Source organism: Mauremys reevesii, linkage group 1 (assembly GCF_016161935.1).
Source record: "Mauremys reevesii isolate NIE-2019 linkage group 1, ASM1616193v1, whole genome shotgun sequence".
NCBI classification, from domain to species: Eukaryota; Metazoa; Chordata; order Testudines; family Geoemydidae; genus Mauremys; species Mauremys reevesii.
Window position 1 is genome coordinate 309,057,126 of NC_052623.1, and position 17,241 is coordinate 309,074,366.

The window sequence follows — 17,241 nt, forward strand, 5'->3', positions numbered from 1 at the left end:
AATTTTGACATAACTGTATTTTTCACCAAGAAATCTTTCCATAAAAATATTTCAACAAGGTCTATTTAATTATTTGCTGATTATCATAGTTCACTGGGGTCCTCTTGCCCTTTTCCTCTGTTAAACAGGTCTGAGGAAAGTGGAGGCCCAACTAACACCAATTATCTAATGCTTGTGTGACATTTTCCCAACCCTCAGAAGATAATTGTTTCTGTACAAAGTAATTAAAACTGGAAGAGTTAACTTCTGCAATGTTGAGAGAATGTAATTTTATTAGCTGCTGGCAGGAAGATATTTTTAAGCAACATAAAATCAGCTGTATGAGTGACATTTTATAACAAAGCATTTATAAAATAAAATCAATGGAAACAAAACTCAAAACAAGGCAAGCTATTATATTCTGGGCAAGCTGAGAAAATGTTAGTGATTAACTAACAGACATACAGGTGAATGGCAAGATAAAGAACAAGCAAAATTGGAAAAAAATACAATGGAGTATATTTTAATAGGAAATAATTTTTATATTGTCATTTTTATCTTGCCATCCTCTTCATTCACAGTGGAACTGTTATCCCTTAAGTCTCAAGTCTCCAGATGCAGTACCCAGGAGTGAAAGTATCTGTGGTTCAGTTATACCTGGAGGACTCTCATGTCCTCAGAGAAAATGCTGTAAGAGAACTAATTCAAATGCTCTGTTTCATAAGCTGTTTGCACTGTTGTTGTAGCTGTATTGGTCCCAGGATATAAGCGAGACAAGGTAGATGAGCTAATATATTGAATTGGGCCAACTTCTGTTGGGGGAAAGGACCAGCTTTTCAGCTTCACAGAGCTGTTTCTCAGATATGCAGAAGGAAACTAGAGCGTCCAAGCTAAATGCAAGATGGGACAAAATGCGTAAGAGGTTCAAACATGTTAAGAGACTGCTTAAAATGAAATGGGCAATTTAAAAAGTATAAGCTTCTATTCAGTCCTGTAATATCTTTCTAGTATAGTTACATTATTGCTCACCCTCAAGCATTCCAAAATCCTGAGTCAGGTCCCCAAAATCATGAGATTGGTTTAAAAATCATGAGATTTAGAAAAAAAAGTTGTGTTTTTTTTATTTCTAGTTTTGGAGCTTTTGGAGCAACGTTTTGAAGATTTTCTCCACAATTGAGGGCTATCAACTTACTTAAAAAATGAAAGCTGAGATTCCTTTGTAATCACAGGAGTCCTGGACTTAAGACTTTAAGAATAACACCAAATATCACAAGACTCATGATAAAACTGCAAGAGTTGGCAGCACTGTATTATCAGTAATCACAGGGACAATGTCCACCATTTTCAGCCAGACAGACTGGCCCTTCAAAGGCCTCCTCCAATGAATTCCTACACACCTAATCCAAAGGCCATTTATAGTACCCTTGTGGTTAGGGGAATACTGGAACTGCCTCCTCAGTGCACCCGCCTCATAGAGGGGGAGGGGTGAGGAGGTGGGGCTAGTCAGCATGACTAGTTTAACAGACCTGTGTAGCAGCCTCCTCAGGGATGGTAAAGCATGTGCGTTTCCTCTGCTCACCAGATCTGGCTTTGTGCAGCTCCCCTGGAGTAGCAGTTTCACATCTCCCCTACACAGGCAGGTGGCTATATGACATAAATTGTCCCTCAATAGATCATTTCCCTAGCAGTATTCCAGTATGTTCCATTTTGGCACAGCTCCACCTAATGCAAATAGCCTTGTTTCTATTTATGAGTCTACCACATCTATCTTTTGCTCCCTTTTAAAAATAACAAAAGTAAGATATTTAATGAGGGGGAGAAAGAAGGAAAAAGAAAGTGTCCTCATGCCAGGAGAATGCTTTAAATTGTTGTGTAGTATGTGGCGGAAGATATGGTAATCGGTCCTGGCTAAACCCTTCTTTATGTGCCACGGCTGAGGAGCCATGCTTTGCACAGGGCAAGGGGAAAGGAATCCTTCATTCTCATTGTTTGCAGAGATAATCTATGTCTGGTATTTCACTCCTGAGGATGCAGTATCTGAGTCTGCTCTGCACTCCTCCTCCATGAGAGGGACACACATCTAGCTGCTGCAGAGCTGTGCTCTGCTGACTGTAAAGGGTCCATAACCCCCATGTGGGCTTGTGTATCAGAACTATACCTGTTCCCTTCCACTGTACCTAGAGCCTCTGCTGCCATGGAAGAAGGGTGGGATTTGCTGAGACTGGAGCATACAGCATGTCAGTACTCACTCCATTGTGATGTAAACTCAATTTTCATAGGATCTCCTTTAAAGAGGTACTACTAATTTGGTAAAAAACAGGGATTAATAGATTATAGTAGGCCATTGAATCCTTCCTGACACTCTTCCTTTTTTAAGCAGCATCAAGGACAGTGCATGCTAAATTAAAACCAGTTTTATAGATTCTTGCTTGTGTGACACTTCATGACAGTAAATGGAAAAATGGGATAAGAATGGGGTTTCCATACTGTGTTGTTGGCTTTAAATAAATGGGAATATTTTTACAGATTGATTTTACTTTGCCAGTGCTATTTTTGCAGCTTTATGTATTTGAATACGAGCTTGCCCAACACTGCATTTCCTTTTGCTTTATCCTCCTTGATCCTTCTGCACTCTGTACTGTTTAACTTGGCTTTCTCAGCCTTTGCTTTGTCCTGCAGCTTTTGTGCATTTTACTACTTTAGCATACATCCAAAGTATTTGAGTCTAGTTTGTTCCCCACTATATTAACATTGCATCCAGAATGCCATACAGCTATAAAAATTAGACGGGTTTTTTTGGTTCACTGGCAATTCTGAAAAATCAAAACCAAAATAATTTTGGGTCAAACTAAACATTTCATTTGTCCCGTTTCATTTTGATTTTGAGCATTTCTTAATGGTTTTTTTTTAATTTAAAATAAAATTAGAGACAATTTTGGAATGAAAAGTCATTTTGAATTGAAAAATCTAAACATTTTGTTTCAAAAAATGACAAAAACAAAAAAATTACCTTTTTCAGATTTTTGAGGGATAGTTGTGGGGAGGTGGGTTCAACCACAACAATTAAGTGAAATTGACATAAACATTTTGTGAATTCAGGTGTCACTGAATCTCAAGTGTTGGCTGAAAAAATGTTTGCACTGAAAAAATTCACCCAGACCTACTTGTTTATTCCAGCATGGATTTAGATTGTAGAGGAATACACTGACCAAATATGTATAACTGAAAACTAGAAACTAGTGGAGTTTTTAAAATCTGCATATATGTATATATTTTGTTACTTTGAGGTACAGTAATGAACCTTTTATTGTTCAGATATTCTCAGATTCTAAAGCAGTTGATACCTAGATTCCGGGAGCAGAGAGAGTCTTCCTTTTACTTATTCATACAGCTCCCAGAACAGTAAAGCCCTGATCATTTGAGTTCTGTATGCTGTACTATAATACAAATAACTAAGAACAACACTCCTATATAAAGTATGTATAGTGTATCTTAGATGGCAAACAACTATGGAAGATATTGAATTTAGCTATGTAAAATGGAAACTTCAAACATGAAGGAGGACAACCAACAGAACAGCACCTCCAGGAGAAAGCACAACTCCAGGATCCACCGCATGGACACTACATGATACCACAACATTATCAACATGTCAAGACTCCCCTAACTGGACCTGAAAGATTTTTATTCTCCAAAGCACTAAATTTCTGCCCTACCACCTCCATACTAACATGTGGAGAACTAGAAGAATTCTCCCACCACCTTTGACTCAAGGAATTCTTTTACAACAAAGATGAGACTATTCGACAACTACCACAGCCCTATCAACTGTCATAAGAAAATAGAATAATCTGACTGGACACCCCCCATTAATGAGACCACACAGTGGATCATTATGTTGATTTCTTCAGGAAAAAAAATCACTGTGAAATCCTCAACAGATGTTACATTTCACCACAATCTCTCTATCACTGAAAAAACAGCTATACAGTCCTTGAAATCCAACCACCAGATAGTGATCAAATGAGCAGGCAATGGGGGTGTCATTGTAGTCCTTAATCATGATGACTACATCAATGAGGCCAACAGACAGCTCTGATACCACCTACTATAAAGAACTCAAAGAAAACTCCACACCACAGTTCACACAACAATTTAAAGATGCCATCAAATTCTACCCCAAACAACTCCAAGAAAAACTCTACAACTTCATCTCCCATGAGCCAACCCTAGGGATCTTCTACATGAAGATACACAAACAAGGGAACTCAGGCAGACCCATCATATCTGGCCATGCCATTCTTACTGAAGGAATATCAGGACTCATAAAATCTATGTTCAAACCACTCAGCACACAAAGGGCCAGTATGATGGGATGTTCACCTCACACAAGCCTGAAAAGGGTTAATGCAGCTCAGATGGGGCTTAAGCAACCTGATAAGACATACCCGAGGGAGAGTTAGGGTTGATACAGACCCTGGACTTCAGACTTTGGGTCCCCTCAGGGAACTGATGGGAATGATCCTCTGGGAGAATAACATGAGGGGGAAAGGAATCCAGGAGAGCTGGCTGTATTTTAAAGAATCCTTATTGAGGTTGCAGGAAAAAAACATCCCAATGTGTAGAAAGAATAGTAAATACGGCAGGAGACCAGCTCGGCTTAACAGTGAAATTCTTGCTGATCTTAAACGCAAAAAAGAAGCTTACAAGAAGTGGAAGATTGGACAAATGACCAGGGAGAAGTATACAAATATTGCTCAGGCATGCAGGAGTGAAATCAGGAAGGCCAAATCACACTTGGAGTTGCAGCTAGCAAGAGATGTTAAGAGTAACAAGAAGGATTTCTTCAGATATGTTAGCAACAAGAAGAAAGTCAAGGAAAGTGCGGGCCCCTTACTGAATGAGGGAGGCAACCTAGTGACAGAGGATGTGGAAAAAGCTAATGTACTCAATGATTTTTTTTGCCTCTGTCTTCATGAACAAGGTCAGCTCCCAGACTGCTGCACTGGGCAGCACAGCACAGGGAGGAGGTGAGCAGCCCTCTGTGGAGAAAGAAGTGATTCGGGACTATTTAGAAAAACTGGACTAGCACAAGTCCATGGGACCGGATGCGCTACATCCGAGGGTGCTAAAGGAGTTGGCAGATGTGAATGCAGAGCCATTGGCCATTATCTTTGAAAACTCATGGTGATCGGGGGAGGTCCCGGATGACTGGGAAAAGGCTAATGTAGTTCCCATCTTTAAAAAAGGGAAGAAGGAGGATCCAGGGAACTACAGGCCAGTCAGTCTCACCTCAGTCCCTGGAAAAATCATGGAGAAGGTCCTCAAGGAATCAATTCTGAAGCACCTAGAGGAGAGGAAAGTGATCAGGAACAGTCAGCATGGATTCACCAATGGCAAATCATGCCTGACTAACCTAATTGCCTTCTATGAGGAGATAACTGGGTCTGTGAATGAGGGGAAAGCAGTGGACGTGTTATTCCTTGACTTTAGCAAAGCTTTTGATTCAGTCTCCCACAGTATTATTGCCATCAAGTTAAAGAAGTATGGGCTGGATGAATGGACTGTAAAGTGAATAGAAAGCTGGCTAGATCGTCGGGCTCAACAGGTAGTGATCAATGGCTCCATGTCTAGTTGGCAGCCGGTTTCAAGAGGAGTGCCCCAAGGGTCAATCCTGGGGCCAGTTTTGTTCAATATCTTCATTAATGATTTGGAGGATGGTGTGGACTGCACCCTCAGCGAGTTTGCAGATGACACTAAACTGGGAGGAGTGGTAGATATGCTGGAGGGTAGGGATAGGATACAGAGGGACCTAGACAAATTAGAGGATTGAGCCAAAAGAAACCTTCTGAGGTTCAACAAGTGCAGAGTCCTGCGCTTAGAATGGAAGAATCCCATTCACTGTTACAGACTAGGGACCGAATGGCTAGGAACCAGTTCTGCAGAAAAGGACCTAAGGGTTACAGTGGACGAGAAGCTGGCTATGAGTGAACAGTGTGCCCTTGTTGCCAAGAAGGCTAATGGCATTTTGGGCTGTATAAGTAGGGGCATTGCAAGCATATTAAGGGACATGATCATTCCCCTCTATTCGACATTGGTGAGGCCTCATCTGGAGTACTGTGTCTAGTTTTGGGTCCCACACTACAAGAAGGCTGTGGAAAAATTGGAAAGAGTCCAGCAGAGGGCAACAAAAATGATTAGGGGTCTGGAGCACATGACTTATGAGGAGAGGCTGAGGGAACTGGGATTGTCTAGTTTGCAGAAGAGAAGAATGAGGGGGATTTGATAGCTGCTTTCAACGACCTGAAAGGGGCTTCCAAAGAGGATGGAGCTAGATTTCTCAGTGGTAGCAGATGACAGAACAAGGAGTAATGGTCTCAAGTTGCAGTGGGGAGGTTTAAGTTGGATATTAGGAAAAACTTTTTCACTAGGAGGGTGGTGAAGCACTAGAATAGGTTACCTAGGGAGGTGGTGTAATCTCCTTCCTTAGATGTTTTTAAGGTCAGGCTTGACAAAGCCCTGGCTGGGATGATTTAGTTGGGAATTGGTCCTGCTTTGATCGGGGGATTGGACTAGATGACCTCCTGAGGTCCCTTCCAACCCAGATATTCTATGATAGGCAATCCCTTATTGGGGATGGAGCCTAGCTGAGCAGGAACAAGTGGACGTGGAATAAGGGCAGAAAGAGAGGGAAGAAAAGGATTGCAGAGTAGAAACCTGCAGTCATTCTCTGGGCCTGGAGAGGGAAAGGAGGAAACTCAGAGGAGAGTAGAAGCCCTGGGATCCTGGCCGTGAAGGAATGGTTTACTCAGAGGGATGGTGGAGCAGAAGTCTGATAGAGATAGACAAGGAAAAGGCCCAGGGAAACATCAGCAATGTTTGAGACTGCACAGAGCTTGGCCGCTGGTTGTTGGATACCTGGGCTGAAACTCAGAGTAGTGGGTGGGCCTGGGTTCTCTTACCAGCCACTGGGTAAGTGGTGTAGTCTTGAATTGGAGGACTGGGAACATTACCCAGTCAGCCAGTGCAGATGGGACTTTGGTATCCTGGATGGGGAAAGCTATAGTGGCCTGGCCAGAGTGCCAGGTCATGAAGAGGGAGCATCCTGACTTATAAAGAGGAAGCACTGTAACTCCTGGAGCATGGGAGGGGATGCAGGGCAAACAAGAGACAGGAGGGGGCATCAGACCAGGCAGAACTATTCCCCAGACACAACCATGAAGAGGCATCCCATCGGGATGTAGAGAATCCCATGTCAGCCAGTGCAACTCTTTTTAAGCATCAATATAATATATAGGTTCAACTATGTTTGATAATAATAATACCCTCCAGCCTATTTCTTACCTCTCTCTACCCACCCTTATCTGTCATTGCCTTCATTTTTATACCTCTGCCGGTTCTCTCCATTGCTGCTCTGAGTGCCGCCTTCTCTGCAACTCTGTTGACCAAAACAGAGGCTGAGATTAAAGCAGCCTGGATTTTTCGGTCTTAGGTTCATCCCCTACCCATATCTATCACCGGGGTTTGTATTTTTACAGAAGACTTTACAAAATAAAGGTACAACAGAATCTATTAAAGGGCAGTAATGGCAAAGGACTCCCAAAATAACCAAGATGACAACAAGCAGATAACAAAACAAGACAGGCTGTAACAATAGGAAACTGTACAAACACGCAATGATTACAATACCATCTTCAGCAGCTTGAAGTGCTGATGTTCTTCTTCCTTAGGTTGGTACAGTGCGACAGGACCACTGGATTCCCTGGATGGAAGCAGGATCTTGAAGCAGGGCCAGAGGCGCTTCTTTTAGGTAAGTTGTTGAACTCCCCCTCCCTCTACCTGCGTCATCGTGCGTGTAGTAAGCGAATCTTACAAAATGTGTGTAAGTGAGTAATCCCCTACTTAAAGTAGCCCATGTGGGGTGAATGGCCTACCCTTAATTGTCTGTTCTGCACTCTGCCACTCAGATGGGCAGCCCTGATCTGATCTGTACACTGCCTTATATAGACTTTTGGTTACTAGGCAGATTAGATGATTGACAGCCACTCTCTTTCCCACCTTATCATGGAAAAGGCACCAAACTGGAGTGGGGAGGGAACAAGAAGGCTCACAAACATGGATGCCTAGTTGTCCTTTAGGGGATCCAGGATGGCCTTAGGATTTTTACCTCTACAACTCTACCATCTGGAATAAGCTTGCCAGTATTTCTGTACTTTATTTACTCTTATTTTATTTCAAGTGTGAACTGGAAAGATACATTTTCCCTTGTCTATACTTGATTTCTCACTCTCTCTGACACTTTCTATTTCTGTAATTATGTTATTTCACTGAGTAAAGCTTTTTATGATAATTTATATGAAATACATGATGGAAAATAGAGTGTTGCTGTAATAATATTAAAATTTTAAATCCCTCATCTACAGGAAAATTAGACTATTTTTTGCTAGTAATGTGCTACTAGAGCCTGCCTTTTTGATTTACACTTCACTTAATTAATTCATTTGCCTCCACATTTCAGAGAACTAGTCTGCAAGTGTCTGTTGACTCTGTCCATACTGACTGTGAACATTCTGTCCATCAGCTTGCTTTTCAGCTCTGTTTTCTTTTATCCCTCACAAGCACAACTTGATACACAAAAGAATGGCAGAGCATGTGGCAGAGCAGTTGATGATTCAGAATGACAGACACATAAACAAGCTACTGAGTGCTAGGATGTGGTTTTGTTTATTTTGTTGATTTTTTTTGCAAGACTCTGCCAGAGAAGTGCTCACATTGTCCTATTTGCCTTTGTCAATAACATATATACAAAATGAGGAGAAAGGGCCACTTTTAAAATATTTCATGTTTGTAATTTGTCCCCTGTATCTAGACTAAAAAGTTCCCTGTTAAACAGAATGGCAACTGTTTCACCAAGAAAACAAAATGCAAATATGGAGGTGTAAAGCTCCATTCCACAGAGCAGCAGCAGTGCTGTGAAATCTGGTCTTCTCCCAAGAAAGGGCAACAGGGGATGGATCACTTGCTTATTACCTGTTCTGTTCATTCCGTCTGGGGCACCTGGCATTGGCCACTGTCGGTAGACAGGATACTGGGCTAGATGGACCTTTGGTCTGACCCAGCATGGCCATTCTTATGTTCAGGGCTCTGGCTGGTAAGGGGATGAGCAAAAAGGAGAAACTGGTCTCCCCACATGTGCAGAGAGATGAAAATAAATCCTACCCCAACTTACTGTTGCAATACTCCTAGGAAGAAGGGGCAGGATGTAGCACCGAGAGCACCAGGTGGTTGCTGCAGGGGGACATGACAGGTTGAAAATAAGCTCATGGTTGGGGCATGGCCCCAGAGAATAGCCTGAGCATGTGACCCCAAGGAACCTGTATAATGCTGCATGTGATGGTCAGCCAGGGGCAAAATGGAAGGAGGCCCCTGATTGGTGACTGAGGGCACTGGGAATATTTGTTTCTGAACAAGGTAACCATTCCTGAGTGTTTGTTGCTAATAACAGCGTTGGAGAAATTTCTGGGTGAATTTCTGCCTCCCCAAAGACAGTAGGAGGGATCTCCATCCAAGGCAAGGGGTGGGAGTTTGGAACTCACTGCTAGCAAGGGCTGTATAAAAGCACTGGTACAATGTGGTGACTAGAACTAGACGACACAGTGGGTTAATGTAATGGCTCATGTATGCCTTTTTGCTTCTTTAGATATAAGTTAACATTGTACAATACTTAGAATAGACTAACAGATGTTTTGCAGCATGAGCTGATAAATGGACACAAATCAGACATTAGGAATGGCAATATACAAAACCTGTAGGAGAACACTCCAGCAAAAACTTTAGGACCAGACTCCAGAGAGAAACTGCTGAGCTCAATTCATTTGCAAATTTAACACCATCAGTTTAGGACTAAACAAAGAAATTTCCACTTTCTTTGCTGATTGTACAATACTTGGGAGTCTCAATCTCCCAAATCCTTTATGGGTCCTTCTTTGCATCACAGAAAAAAAACAAACAAACCTGGCTCGATTATCTGTTCTCTACAAACTCCATGTGTAACAGGATCTGAAGAATAATGAGCAAAGATGGCTTTACACCAGCTTTGTTCATCTTATTTTTGGGGAGATACAAGGGGCCAAGCTCCCAGAAAAAAATAGAGCAGTCCACTTGACTATGGCTACAAAGTGCAGGTCTAGCAGCCAAGAATATTTGGAGCATAACAGAGCACTCTGTCCCCACCTTCCTCTCGTAAGCCCCAGGCATGCCCCAGCAACCCATATACTTTGGGCTTTGCACAAGAACCTGGATAGTAGTTTAGATGTTTTGCACTGATCCTGTTAGACCTCCATGCATGGATCCTCCATTGTCTTCAATGGGAGTTTCAGACAAAGGGCTTCAACTGTTACCCTAAAAACAGAATTAGGATACCCCCCAGAATAGCTCACCTATTGCACCCTCCTGAGCTTATCAAGGGTTCCCTCAAAAACATCCCACTTGTCCACTAATCTGTTCTCCTAAGGGATGGGTCTACAGGATGACTGAGGAATATCTCGGGCTTGCCAGAGGGTTCATGTTTTAGAAACTCCAAAGAGCAGCTCAGACTTGTTACTCCCAGAGGACACGATTACAGCCTTCCGATAAATGATTGACACAAGCATTACCCTTCTCATTGGTGCAAATAATAATCCCTAATGCAATAATAATCTAAAACACAAATAACATAAACCCTTAACACAATTCCCTCATTGATGTTATAAAACACAGACCCCTTAAAACAAGCTAAAGAGCACCCTATACTATATTGCCTTACAGGTATACTAATTGGATGCTCCCTGCTTACAATGATCAGTTGTTCACAGGTAGCTGAGGGCAATTTTTAAAAGGTAAAATGTTCTTTCCCCCTACAATCAGCACATGTGCCAGGTGTACACATACACACACTAACACTGTACTGCACTATATTATACTATGCTATACTATATTGCCATGATTTCATCCAACATTTAAAAAAGATAGTGAAAATCATGTATGGGGGAATGCAGTATCTATGGGGTAAGATGCCACTTCCAGGAAGAGGTTGTGAGATGAGAACTACAATAGAACCATGTTAGCAAGTTATTGCAGAAATAAGGTGTGGTTAAGGTGAACAGATGGCTAAATGACATGATGCTATATTGTCTTAAATCTGTTCATATTTCAATTAAAGCTATAGTATACTATGAAATAAAGCTGTTCCTAACTTGTGATGAGTAAAGAACAGAGAGATATACACAACTTTCATGTATCAAACACTTCCATCCACACATCTGACAAAGAAAATTAAAAACAATGTATGAAATTCTGTCCCTAGTGAAGGCAACTGGCCTGCTGGTCTGGTGGCCCTAGTGAAAACAATGGGGCCAGGATTTCACCCAGGAAGATTAATCATAGTATCACGTTATTGCTGGTGTTAAGTTAGCCATGAAATCAAATGCAAAGGAACAGAGTAGAAAAACATGATATTATAAACATACTCAGAAGTGCCTCATTCCTTTAAAAAAGAGGCATGAAAAAGCTGTAGGCATAATGGCCCTAAGCATATGTCCCCAGTGGGTAGTGGCAGCTGTGTGACCCACGCACAAGAGACATGAATGCATATGCAATAGGGCCACAAATAACAGAGCAGCATTCTCAGCAAATCACATGGCCACAGCATTCTACTATTACACAACTCATAACACAAATGGAAAGTTGCATTTTTTCAAGTGTCCTGAATACCCATGACTGTTTCTATTCCTCTCCTTCTGACAGGTTGCCTTCATAACTAAAAAAGGCCAATATGGGAGTCAATAAGTACAATAAGACATCTGTGATGGACAGACTTTTTTTCTTAGTGTCACTTTGAATTGATAGAAGAATGGGTGACATTAGGCATCAGATGACTTTTTCTTTAAAAGGAAAAATTATGCACTTTAGAAAGATATTTTAAAACATCGCACATTTGAACTCCCATCTGTGTTTTGAAGTAGGTATGTGCAATCTTCACTCTCTTCCTTTTTCACACCCTGTTCCTTACTGCTCCATCATATTAGCATTTAACAATGTACATTGACATTTTAAAAATCCTGCTTTCATGCTGCTCTTTAACATAAATGGAGTACACTAGGACAGGGATTAGAGAGCAATATGCAAACTCACACACAGCCTTCCCTCCTATGCACCAGAGTCTATAACTGTTGCAAAAGAAAAGCTTTGAGTTGCAGTTGCATGCTTGCCCCACAACTCATTTGGTAATGTAAATATACAAGTAATTAAAGCCTGTACTTAAAAAAAAAGTGGATGGGGAGGCAGATCCTGGCTGGTGTAAATCAGTGTAACTCTAGCCTATATTGTTTATAAATCAAAATAGTGTAAAAGGAAAGAGCATGATTCTGCATGGCCTTGCAGTCTGTGCAGTCATTTAAAGCCAGGCTAGTGTGTATAAGGGTTGTGTAAGATATTATCATTTTGATTTGATACCTACTTCGCAGAGTTGCTAAGCAAGGTCCAAGGCAGGGGAGAATCAGATCCAAATAACTATCTCAGTCTCACAAGGCTCCTGCTTTACTTTTAAAGGCAGAGGGCCAAAGTCAATGATATTACAATGACTGACACTCAGAGAATCTAGCCCAGAATTTGTACATGCACAACTTGAGCCACCATTTTTGCACCCAACTAGGATAGACATTCAATATTAAAAAGATAATACAAATTGCAGTCTTGTGTCTCAGTTTGTGCTTGCAGTCAGTTAGCAGAGGTACAAGTACTTAGATGTACAGTTGTAATTTAGCTAAAAGGTGCTTGCTTCACAAGCTCATTGTGCCTGCAGGAGGGACATGAGGCTTCTGAATATTAACCCCACAATGTTCAGTAAAGTTGCTAAGGTAAGTACAATATTTGACCACACCGACAATCACAACAGTGTCCTATGGGGAAAGCCCAGCAAAATATTTTCCAAGTGTGCTTATGACATACCGGAACTAATTTGAGATTAATTGCTCATTCAGAACAGGACCAGATTTTGATACCACTCGAATTTCAAGATGTTCTGCTGAGGCCTCCTAGAAAGAACTTTGTTAGATATGTGCCAGGTTTGTGATATTACCTGCAAGGCAGGTGCAGTAGCCCAAGTCAGGCAGTGACACCTGCTTGCTTTGTTTTGTTATCCTCTGATGTAGGGTGTTCCATTATTATTTGTCGTATTGTGGTAGTACCGATGAGCCCCATTGTCCTTATACACACTGTATTAACACGCATAGCAAAGATATTGTCTCTGCCCCAGTGAGCATAAACAGAGCAAAAAGTTGTATTTACATTTTCAAATGCCTTCAGACAGTGCAATTAAGTTGGGGGCCCACTGATACTCCCATTGAAGTCAATGGCAAAACTCTCACTACCTTCAATGTACTCAGGACCACAAATTTTGTTTTTTTGGGGATATGTCTGATTCCATTTCTGTCCATCCTCAACAGAGGCCTGGTCTACACTAGGGGGCGGGGTCGATGTAAGATACACAACTTCAGCTACGGGAATAGTGTAGCTGAAGTCAAAGTATCTTATTTTGACTTACCTCCTGACCTCATGGCGCAGGATCGATGGCTGCGGCTCCCCCTGTTGACTCCGCTACCGCCGCTCGCCCTGGTGGAGTTCCGGAGTCAATGGGAGCGCGTTCGGGGATTGATATATCGCGTCTAGATGAGACGCCATATATCGATCCCCGATAAACCGATCGCTAGCCGCCAATCTGGCGGGTAGTGTAGACATACCTTTAGGTTCAGCAAGCTGCTTAGACTCTGGTGGATGGGTTTCTCTCATCCACATTTGTTGGACTTCTTTTCTGTAATCTTATTGCATCTTCTAATTACAAATGTATATGTTCAGATTGACAATACACAGGGCCAGATTCTGCCCACATAATTACCATTAAATTAAAAAAATCCTGTATTCAGAGAACTCAAAGATATGTATGAATGTTTTATTTTGAGGCATTATACAAATTAAATACAATCCCTTTAGTATGATATTAAATTTAGACAGTCTTCTAATTGCAAACTATTTCAGATTTCTTAAACAAATATTTGGGCCTATTTCCAGGTGCAGAATAAATAAAGAGTAATCATAGTTAACTACCCGCTGTACTGAAACCAAGGGAGTACATGCTTCTGCAGTGCTGCTTCATCTCTTTGTAGATTACATATTTCACATTGGCATTGAAAAGGTTACCGTAAGCACATCAGAGAAGATAGCTGAAAATGCAAAACAGAAAGCAGAAATTGTAGAAAATGGTGTGCAAGATGTTTCAAGCAACACAGGCCGAAATACAGCAAAAGACAGCATTTTTATGTAAACAGTTTTATGGGAATAAGACGGGTTTAGTTTTAGCCCATTTTTATAAAGCTCTGTGGAAAACAAGTATCTGCTGTGCTGCCTTCCACCTGACAATAATACATTGTTGCTATACTGATCCTTTCTTAACAATTGCCCTACTGATTGTATCATTTCATAAACTATAGGTTTAATTAAGGTTTTTTTAAATTATTTATTTTATTTATTTTTTTATTTAAGGTGTGTGAAGTGTTAATACAGTGTGACTCTATTTTTCATGCCAAAAAAATATAGAAAGTGGGATTGGTAGGAAGTTACTGTTTATTGTAAAATTGCATTGTAATTGCTGCAGCATGCAGCTATTTAGAGCTAAGCATATTCATTAATGCAGGCCTATTCTTGCTATTTTTGCTCATGCTGACAATTCAGTGTCCAATCTTGCTAGCATTACTCACTGAATAGTACCTTCCAATTGATTTTCATGTGAGAAAAGGTGGCAAAATTGGGCTCTCAATTTCTGCCCTATGTAACTATTTAGGGTCAGTCACAATCACAGTAGGGAAAGTGAAACTCATGGACTGCTTCCTCCATGCATGTAAGGGTGCCTATTACCATAAAGGGGCAGATAGGAAGAGAATCCAGCCTGTGCATTTCCCCCACTGCACATGAGGTCACCAAATGAAATTAATAGGGAGCAGGTTTAAAACAAACAAAAGGAAGTATTTCTTCACACAATGCACAGCCAACCTGTGGAACTCTTTGCCAAAAGATGTTGTGAAGGCCAAGACTATAACAAGATTCAAAAAAGAACTAGATACATTCATGGAGAATAGATCCATCAGTGGCTATCAGCCAGGATGGGCAGGGATGGTGTCCCTAGCCTCTGTTTGCCATAAGCTGGGAATGGGCGACAGGGAATGGATCACTTGATGTTCACCTGTTCTGTTCATTCCCTCTGGAGCACCTGGCATTGGCCACTATCAGGAGACAGAATACTGGGCTAAATGGACCTTTGGTCTGACCCAGTATGGCCGTTCTTATGTGGTGAGGGTGGAAAGGGTATTAAGTGTCTTAAATGGCATAAGTGGGAACCAGTTGGGATAGTAGCTCCTGGAGGATATTGGTAAAAAAAGTTGAAGATTCAGGCTCTGTAGTCCTTGAGTTTCCTAGTGAATTAGAATTTACTGACGCACTGCCTATTTCTGTGAATGGCCCTTGCAGAGTCTGTTTTACAAATTGCACTCTTCAGTGTTTGCTTAGACGTATCTGGTAGTGAGCAAAAGTTAGCTATGATATCTGTCCAGGGGGCTATGTGAAATGAATTGTTGGTTTTAATCCAGTTCCTAGTGGAGACATGTCCACTTCACCAAAATATTCCATGACAATTAGCACGAAGCAGCAACTTTAGAAGAGAAGCAAATGATTCAATGGGCCTAGAGTGTGAACTATACTTTCCTCCTTAGAGATGGTTCCCTTCTAGTCAGAGTTGAGTCCCTCTGCACTGGCACAGAAAGGAAGCAGCTGCTTGTTCCTGCTCTGTGGATAAGCAATCTTATCCAAAACCCATTGGAGGCAGTAGGAGTCTTTCCATTGATGTTAGTGGGCTTTGGATCAGGACCAAACAGAGAATTTAATTCTCTATGGCTGTCGATCTGACATATTTCGCCAGCACTAAATTCAATTAAAAAAGAGAAAAAGCTAAGCTCAAACAACATCATAAAGGAATCCAGCTTGGAGATTGACACCAGCCAATACATTCCTCTCTTTCCTCCCCATTCTACCATCTGTCTTGGTTTTATAGCTGCTACTTTTTTCATCATCAGACTGACGATGAATATCTATAGTCCATTTGCAGAAGGATTTTTTTTTATATTTCCACCTATCATTAAAAACCAAAATCAGGATCTGTTATAATAAGATATAATATTGTAGTGAAGAGGATCTGGTAATGAATAAAACTCACATGAAAGCTACAATCATGTGAACAATTCAGTTTTAAAGCAGGAGATTTTATCCTCGCAGCTGGCCCGTGTAGTTCAGGATTTCAGGAGCGCTTCACCATAGTCCTGGACACCACAATCTTTACTTAAAAAGTAAGCCGCAAGTTATTTAATGTTCTTGATTTGGTTTTATAACAAAAGGAATAATTCTAAAGCCCACTTGGGGGTTTTAAGGGTAGTTCACCTATACAATAGATATATCAAAGTTAGGATTGGAACAGACTGCAGAGGTCATCAAGTCCAAACCGGTATACCTAGAGCAGATTATCCCCTACCCTGTTCCCCAAAGTGTTAACTGAATCGTTTGATGAACACTTCTATTGATGGTACCTCAGAAACCTCTCTTGGCAGCTCTTCCATTGTCATATTGCTCTTGCTGTCAGTAACCTCCTATCTAATTTAAACTTGCCCTCCTCCACTTTAAAGACATACTTCCTGCCAAACATCCTTGGTCGTCCTGGAGTATCTCTTCCCTTCTTATATTATTTTCCCTCTAGGACAAAACTAGGGTATTACACATTACCTCTCTCTTTATTTCTGTATACAATATTTTAAATGTTTTAACTTTTCCAAAGCTTTCCACTCTCATCAGACTTGTTACTCTTCCTTCTCTTTACTTTACCACTATCGCTTTAATTGTGAATTGGCCAGGACTGGACACTGTATTCCAGTGATGCCTTAACTATGCATAGGTGAGTTAAAATGTCTCTAACCTTACATACAGTACCTCACATTATTTTCCTTTGTAATCATTTCATAGTACAACACAGTGGGCTACATTCTCAGCTGGTGCAAACTGGAATAGCTCTACTGAAGTCAATGGTACACTGATCATTAACCTGGACTGTATGAAGGTAAGTGTAACAGTTAAAAATCTCCAGAGCTCTAAGAGAGAAGATACATAAATACGATGACTCAAAGGCAC